This window comes from Canis lupus, chromosome 37 (genome assembly GCF_048164855.1).
Source record: "Canis lupus baileyi chromosome 37, mCanLup2.hap1, whole genome shotgun sequence".
NCBI lineage: Eukaryota > Metazoa > Chordata > Mammalia > Carnivora > Canidae > Canis > Canis lupus.
In genome coordinates, this window is record NC_132874.1 from 2,685,120 (window position 1) to 2,694,117 (window position 8,998).

The window sequence follows — 8,998 nt, forward strand, 5'->3', positions numbered from 1 at the left end:
GAGTGATAATATGTAGGAGTATTGAATTTCCTTTAGCTAAATTTATTTTCCAGGTTAATGTATGTTAACATACTTATAAGAATAAGCTTTCATTTCTTCCCAGTTCGGTCATATACCAATGTGGCAATTTCCTGCCCTGCTTACTAACACACGTGTACACACACACAGACACTAACTTGTGTATACAGGTACACACACATTCCTATTTAGTGATGAGGTCTCACATTATCTTGCTGGACTTCATAGTAATCACTATTAGGTTGCTCTGTAACAGTTACAACCTCCTAATTTACTGTGTATTTCATTATTTATCTTGTCTGTTTTCTTCCTCAGCCACTAGAGTGTAAATTCCACAGGGGCAGGGACTTCTGTTTATCTTGTTCATTGCTTTATGGTTTGTATCTAGAAGAGTGTCTACCACGATGCAAATATTTTTGAAAAAATATTTGTGAAATGATCAAATTGCATGCTTTTGACGCTAGAAAAGAGGTTTAGATAGCTGTTGCCAAAAAGAAAGAAGTGTTAACAACTACCTCTCTTCTACCTTCTCTCTTGTAGTAGGATATTCTCTGAGTCTATTCTTCCTATCAGGACCGAAATGCCTAACAGGAAATGTGGTCATAATGGCTCTTCCTGGATTCTGATTCCATTTGCAATTCCTGCTCTATGTCTTGAAGAAAATCTGAGCAGAAGGATTATGTCTCAGGGCATCATCCGTGCAGACTAAAGATTATGAAGTCCGCAGCAGTTCCACTGTATGATTCAGGTCAGATACCCTCTAAGAAAATCTTGAACTTTAGAATTCTTAGAGCCTTTTCTTTTCAAAGAAAAGAATATATTCAATTATCTATGCAAAAATAGAAAATAAATGCTGATATTCTCTATTGACGCTAGAAAAACAGACAGATCATTTTAAATGTACAATTGCTAGGAATATCAGTTTTCCTCTGCACAGCATAAGATAGTAAGTATTTTATTATGTATTATGTACAAAGTATGTGTGTATATATACACATATATACATACATATATGCATATCTATATGTACACATATATACATATGTACGTACATATAATACAATAACAGATATCAGTTGTTGACTGAGTGTCAAATCAAAATGGTAATTATAAGTGCCTGCATATTCTTCTTTATAAGTATAGCCATGTTATAACTTGATTATCTTTTTCTTAAAGTTACTCTCAGCTGACATCTTTAAATTTTTATTTATTTTTATTTTAAAACATTTTATTTATTTATTCATGAGAGACACAGAAAGAGAGGCAGAGACACAGAGGAAGAAGCAGGCTCCCTGGAGGGAGCTCGATGTGGGACTCGATTAAGGAACTCTAGGATCATGCCCTGAGTGGAAGGCAGGTGCTCAACCACTGAGCCACCCAGCTGAGGCAAAACATAATTAGAGAAATAGATGCTAAAAAGTTACCCAAGCTCATACAGAGCTGGGGGTGTTTACGTTTTGACCAGCCAGAATGCAGAGTCCTCACTGGGGCTTTCAGTAGAAACTTGGGAGAGTTTTGCCTCAAACTGTGGCAAAACTAGCCCTGAACTAAATGAGATCATTTTTTGTATTACATGGCTATTAACTTATTGAAAGAGAAAGGGGATTTTCCAGATATACTGAAGTCCCCTATAATTAATTTACTTCAAAGCCTACTTCAAGGAGATGAACTAGAGTGAACCCAAACGGTAAACTCAGATAGCAAAATGAATGACATAAATAGGAAAAAAGGAGATTTCTGTTTCCAGCTCTAATAATTGAAAGACTGCCCTCTTACTGTAAATAATGGGACAAAATGTATTGAACAACTGTTTTCAGAAACTTGGCAACAAACAGTGGAGGACTACAATCCCTGGAAAAGAAGAAATCAATGAGGTGAACCATAGAATCTCTCTGACCTCCTCAGAGACATTTTCCAGACTGCAGCCCAGGAAGGAGAATCTAGGCAAAACACAGCATTTTCTCTAAGTTGAGGAGAACAAGCAGAGTTTAGGGGGAATGCGGTGGCTGGAATATGGGAGGCTGAGTGCCAGGGAGGAGGCAACTCAAGAGATAAAATGCCTCAGAAATGTGCAAAGGGTTCCCTTGAAGTTTGTCTTCAAATCCTCAGTTATGGATATGGACGATGAACTTCATTGAAGTCAGGCAAAGCATGGCCAGAGTCTGTTACTAAATACTTAACCACACATGCATGGGATAAAACCCCATGGGCTGAGGCAAAACATAATTAGAGAAATAGATGCTAAAAAGTTCCCCAAGCTCATACAGAGCTGGGGGATGTTTAAGTTTTGACCAGACAGAATGCAGAGTCCTCATTGGGGCTTTCAGTAGAAACTCGGGAGAGTTTTGTCTCATACTGTGGCAAAACTAGCCCTGAACTAAAGACTATGCTAGACTTGACCTAACAAGGCTTAAAAACAAGTCTTATGTATTGACCTGATATATAAATAACTTCCTATCAAATCAAAGTCCAATAGCATTTAAGGGAAGCAAAAAAATCTAGTATTAAATATGCATACTCTACAAGGTCCAGCATCTAATACAAAATCACTAGGCATGCAAAGAAGAAAAATCTGACCCATAGCTATGGTAGAAAACAACAAACAGTAAATAGTAGCCGGACTTGATGATGGCTCTCAATTGTCATCACCTCCTGATATTTATACCCATTAGTCTCCTTGCATATGGAGTTGGAAATTAGTTGGTATGACCAGTAGAGTTAGCATTAGAGGTGCTCCTGAGTGACATTCTAGGCTGGGACATAAAGGACAATTGGACTCCTTGTTCTGGGAGAAGCCAGCAGCTACATGATGAGCAGCCCTGTGATGAGGCCCAGATGGAGAGGAACGGAGGCCTTCAAAAAAAATAGGCAACTCAGCTTGCCAGTCCTGTGAATTAACCACCTTTTAAGTGGATCTTCTTCCCTCTCAAGCCTTCAGATAGATGCATCCCCAGCTGACATCTAAATCTCACAATACTACAAGATAGCACATCCCATCAAAGCCCCAATTCCTTAACCACAGAAAATATGAAAGACAATAAATTTGATGTTTTCTGCTGCTGAGTTTTGAGATAATCTGTTGGGGAAAAATAGAGTATTAACATAGACTTTGGTACTGCTACTATAACAAAATCCAAAACATGCAGGAGTAGCTTTGGGACCGAGTAAGTAGAGAAAAGCTAGAACATCTTGAGATTTTTAGCGAAAGGCAAAAAGCCTTGGAGTTGCTATTAACAACCTTGTGGCCCTTGAGGAGGCTGCCATGGAGGCTGTCAGGTAGGTGAGAATATGCCTGGAGACTGTAAAAAGAGAATCCCTTGTACATGGTTGCAAAAAATTGAGAGGCACTGTTTCATGTGGTGTCATAGGAACTAGAAAAGGCACTGAATCAGCGGGATGGTTAAACTAAAGAATCTTTTCAGGCAGGATATGGAATGTGCCATCTAGCTTCTTTTTGCAGTTTATTGCATGATGGAAAGGAGAGAGGGAGAGAGAGAAGTTAAAGAAAAAGTTGAACACGAGGAACTGCTAGGTCTGAAAGTTCCCAGACTCTTCAAACAATGCTAAATTTTAGAAATGGCTCTAGGAAAAGATCAAATGTCAGGAACTTTTAGGAAAGCATGGTCTAAAGATGAAACCAGGCATGGAGGGGATTGATGTCATCAAGATGGCAATGCAGGTGGTTGCCAACATCAGTCCTCCTCACAAGGACAGCTAGCAACTATCCATCGGCAAGACACCATTTGAAAATCCTAGAATGGGAGTAGGGCTGAAAAAACCCCCTCGAACACAGAGACTAAAAAGGATTGCATTAGAAGGGCAAGAGGAGCAGTTATACTGATTGCATCACACTCCCCAGACCAGCACAACGATGCACTGAGAGCTCCCCCCTCCCCCCCAGGCCTATGGTTTCTCCAGTGGGAAAAAGGAGAGAGCTCAGGGTGAACATCTAGCTCATCGAGCATTGTGGGATGCTTCCTGGGAGACCCACTTGGGTCTTGCCTCACAAGGATCATAGGGGAAATCTGGGGGTTTCAATCCCTGGGAATCAGATTGAGATGGAGGAGTTGGGGTAGGGTTTATAGCAACTAGTGCCCAGATCTTGGGTGACAGCATTCTTTCTTCCTTGCAGGAGCAACCAAGTAGATACTAGAGCCAGTGGCTCTGCCCATCTGCAGAGCTGAGTTGGTGGCTCTGTGTGGCCAGGGAGCAGCTCAGCTTGATTTAAGTCCACAGCAAATGAGCCATACACACCTTGGAGCTTGTTCAGTCCTTCTGCCTTGGCAGGGAAGCAAGCTCAAAGCCCTGGCGAATGCTGCCTATAGCCCCCTCTGTCTTGCAGGACAGAAGGCCTAACCAGAGTGCCTGGGGAGCTGCACAGACAATCCTACAGCCCCATCTATGGGAGCAGCTGCACAGAGAGCCCAGCCAGTGCTCTGCAGATCTACAGAGCCGAGCCGGTGGCCTGTTGGGCCAGGGAGCTTGGTGGGAAGTTCTGCCAGATTCACATACCCATCCAGCTCGTCATACCAGCTTGGAGCCTGTTCTCCCACTACGTCCAGGCAGGAAAGTGAATTCACAGACAGTGTAATGCAGAAGAGAGCCCATAGTACCCCGGCCCAGCCCGGAAGCCCGATCAGGGAACCCGAGGAGCTGCATAGCCCATGCACTACATGCGCTACCCAGGAGCCAGCTTAGCTCACTGGAGATGAGGAGGATATGTGATTGGAGAGGGCTAGACATTTTTTTAATGTTTTATTCCACTAATTTTGCAACACAATTCTTTCATTCCTCCTCCCCCCCCTTCCTTTTTGTTTAAGAGATGTGGTTTGGCCTCCAGAATAATGGAATTTAGAGATAATTTATTAGAGTTACTCACTCATTAGTGTTCAAGTCCCTTTACCTCCCGGGGTCATCTTTGTCCTCTTCCAATCTATGCCCAGATCTAATAGTCTCAAGGAACAGGGCTGACTTCCTGCTTGGCTCTTGTGTTCAGCCTGTGCCCTGACACCCAGAGCACTTCCAGAAACTCCCCTGATGCTGGTCTCCACTTGGTTTGGGACCCCTGATCTGATGTCCAGAATACTTGTGAACTAGGTCTGGATGTTTGGTTTGGATCTGGCCCTGGCCTCCACACTACCTTTTCTTCTGGAGCTCATCCAACCCTTCACTTGAGGATCCCAGCTGTGCTGATTACCGCTGACAACCCCTCTCAAGTTGACAAGCAGTCCTGCCCTCTCCTCCAACTCCCCTTCCAGCTCCAGTATGGCTCTCAATGCCAGCCTGGCTCTTGGTTCCAGGCTTCATCCTGGGTAGTAATCACATTCTTCTCAGGAGCAACCTTAGAATAAGGCTCATTTCCCAGAAGGTAAGGATGTTCTCAAACTCAAGCATAGGTTAGAAAGCAGATACTTGTAGGAGTGCCCATCTCCACCCCACCTGACGGCTTTCTGGAGAAATTCTAAGGATGTCAGTTTGAGCTCAGCTTGCTCATGACTGGATCCTAGCAGCTTCCGTGGAGATCCGGTGGTTTGAGCAAAATTTGTTTGTAGTGTGCCTGTCCTTTCAGGAGTTCAGTTAATACAATAAACGCTTCTTAAGGATGCATAAAATACATATGTATTCTACAGGACTCACAGGTTTTTTTTTTTTAAGATTTTATTTATTCACGAGAGAGAGAGAGAGGCAGAGAGACAGGCAGAGGGAGAAGCAGGCTTCATGAAGGGAGTGTGACGTGGGACTCAATCCCGGATCGACAGGATCACGCCTTGGGCCAAAGGCAGGTGCTAAAACGCTGAGCCACCCAGGGACCCCCCCAGGACTCACAGTTTGCTGGCAGAATTTGGCTTGTTCACAGACATGCACAAGTTCTAACTGGCAGTTTTTGCATTTCAAGGGACCATCGAGTAGCACAGTTCTCACATAAGGCTGTTGTGAACCTGGTACACCTTATTTAGTTATTTTTATTCTCTAATTACAAAAGTAATTGGTGCATACATTCTCCTTGGAAAAAGAGGGTGTTCATCCTTACAAACCCTTTCTATGCATTTACACATTTGAAAATATGTGCAAGTGTATGGTTTTCATAACTGTTATATACTATTCGTGCATGCAGATTACATTTTTCATCTAATACATCAAAGGATCTTAACATGTCCGTGCATATAGATATCTTAGTATTTTGAACTGCTCTATAATTTTCCAGTGTATGAGTGAAACATAAGTTAATCATAACCCTATTGATAGATCTGTGGGTTGTTTTGAGTCTTTTCTGCTATAAACAATGCTAAGTAATGGATTTTTTTTTATTCAGAGTGCAAGAACTGTATCAGTGAGATAATTTTTTAGAAGTAGATTTACTGAGCTAAAGGATAGCTCCTTTTAAATCTCTAGAGCTATTGATAAATATTCTTAGAAGTTTATCGATTTACACCCTCAAAAGGAGAGTATGAGGTTTTGTTTTGCCATAGCCTATCCCAGAATGTCAGTAAATCATTTGATTTGTGCCAGTGGTATCTTATTTTGGTTTTATATTCAAATTATTGCTTAGAATCATCATATTTCTTCTTTGGGTGAATCATCATCTTATGTGTTTTTCTGGTTTACCTTTTGGACTGTTGGGATTTTTTTCCCCTTGATTTAAAAGCACCATTCATATATTAAGGAAATGATTACCTTTACCTATGTTTTGAGTCATGAGCTCTTCCCTCCACCCACTCACCCCTGCCACCTTTGCTGGTTACCATGGCACATGTTTGTAGGTGAATTAAATAATGCTATAATGCTTTGCTTTTATGAGTTTTGGATTTTGTGTCATAATAGACAGACTTTTCCCTTTCTGTGATGATAATTATCTACTTCATAAAAAAATTAATCATCTGGAGTTTATTTTTGTGTAGTATAAGAGGTTAAGAATCAATGACACTGAGTGCTTGCTGTCAACCAAAAATGGTGCAAAAATGGTGCTAACATGGTATGGCAATTGAAACATGGCTATCCACTCAAGGACTACATATTCTAGTCCCTTTGCCCTACATGCATAGTCATTTGGCCTGTAATCAAGTACAGAATATAGCAAGAAGTGATGTGTATTACCTTATTGGCCAAGACCTTAAGAAGTTCTCTGTTCTGTCTGCCATCAAGACATATGCAACACAGGAACCCATTTAATACTATAAGTTGCCAGGAATCTGGGTCCTTGAACTATTGTAGTCAAGATGCCTAACACTGAGCAGGAACATCTACTGTGATTCTTTCATGAATGAGAAATATACTTGCATTGGAATAAGCCACTAAAATGTTGGGCTTTATTATTAAAGTGGCTAGTAAGGCTTTACCCATAAAGCATCCAATGAAGAAATAGCTGTCCCTAACCACTCATGTCTGTCATTTTATTCAGTGAGCAATACGCCAACTGTAAGTAAAAATGAAGTGTTAGTTCCATAGTGTCTGTAGAGGATCTGGAAGGAAGGTGGTTTATCAGTGGGTGACTTTCAGATCAAACACACGTTAAAGTGAGTATTCTATTCAGTGCACCTGTGTCATCCACAACACTAGACCAGACCGTGGCAGAATCTGAAAGTAAAAAGCAGAGGTATATCAAACCAATCCAGGCTTAATTTAATTCAACTGTTAATAATACTTCATTTAAAATAAGACATCCAAATTTAAATTAGGTGGTATACCAGGACAACAGTGGAAAATGAGTTTTGGCTGCTGGAGATAGAGTTAACAATCACATAGAAAACTTAATGACCTATACTAAGCAAAATAGGCTTCATTTCTAAATATTTTTTTAAAGATTTTATTTATTTATAAGAGAGAGAGAGAGAGAGAGAGAAGGCACAGACACAGGGAGAAGCAGGCTCCATGCTGGGAGCCTGACGTGGGACTCGATCCCGGGTCTCCAGGATCAGGCCCTGGACCCAAGGCAGCGCTAAACCGCTGAGCCACCGGGGCTGCCCTCATTTCTAAATATTAATGGATGATCAAAGATTATATCTGAGGAATACCTGCAGAAGGAACAGATGAGCTAATAAAATACCAAACATAAGTGAACAACAAATATTTGGTGATTAAGCTGAAGTTGAATTTAAAAATATTCAAGGATGACAGTATGTGCTGTCCAACATCAGCCAGATTTTTCAAATGCTTGACTCTTTGAAAAACTACTTTGAAAATCAATCTAGGTCCTACAATGGTATTGGACTAGTTTGTGAATGAATCCTCTATTTGTTCTTATTGCAATTTATTCAAAATCAGATGTGAATCCTTAATCAAGTGTTCAATGAAGGAAAGACCACAGAAACTTAAAGTTTTGAAACCTTTAGTAAATTGGAATTATTGAAAACAAAGTGTGTGAATAGGAAGCCATTGAATTTGTCACTACAAAAGTGAGGAAGGAAATGGACAAATCAAACAAGAAGAGCTCAGACAGTGTACCTGATTTAATTTTGCAATTTTACAATTGTGCTTTGTAGTTTCTTAACCTGAGAGAAGAATTTTTTAATGAGCTTCCATTTTGGGGATAAACTTACATTCTGTAATGAATGGAATGAAAGTGAAAAGACCTATTATTTTTCAGCATCTCAGGTTGGTTTGCCAAATATTCAAGATAATCAGATATAGTGAGAACTTATTTGATGAATTTTGTGTTATAAAATATTTGTCTAAGGGAGGAGGGGCAAGATGGTGGAAGAGTAGGGTCCCCAAGTCACCTGTCCCCACAAACTTACCTAGATAACTTTCAAATCATCCTGAAAACCTACAAATTCGGCCTGAGATTTAAAGAGAGAACAGCCTGGAATGCTATAGTGAGAAGAGTTCGCGCTTCTATCAAGGTAGGAAGACGGAAAAAATAAAGAAATAAAAACCACAATGAGATACCACCTCACACCAGTCAGAATGGGGAACATTAACAAGGCAGGAAACCACAAATGTTGGAGAGGATGCAGAGAAAAGGGAATGGGAACTGGTGCAG

The 8,998-nt window shown here is 40.7% G+C and overlaps 2 protein-coding genes across 5 annotated transcripts in view; one reads left to right on the forward strand and one right to left on the reverse strand.

The window, feature by feature from the left end:
- Positions 1–8,998, reverse strand: part of TRIM38 (tripartite motif containing 38) — a 44,764-nt gene that overhangs the window by 19,158 nt on the left and 16,608 nt on the right.
- SLC17A2 (solute carrier family 17 member 2) overlaps positions 548–8,998 on the forward strand; it is a 79,261-nt gene continuing 70,810 nt past the window's right edge. For 2 of the 4 annotated variants that reach the window (XM_072814072.1, XM_072814076.1), the window contains exon 1: positions 550–766. The gene's annotated coding sequence lies outside the window, so the exon portion shown is untranslated. Of the gene's footprint in view, positions 767–8,998 lie in introns of all 4 variants that reach the window. The other 2 variants (XM_072814073.1, XM_072814080.1) reach the window with 2 other exon arrangements.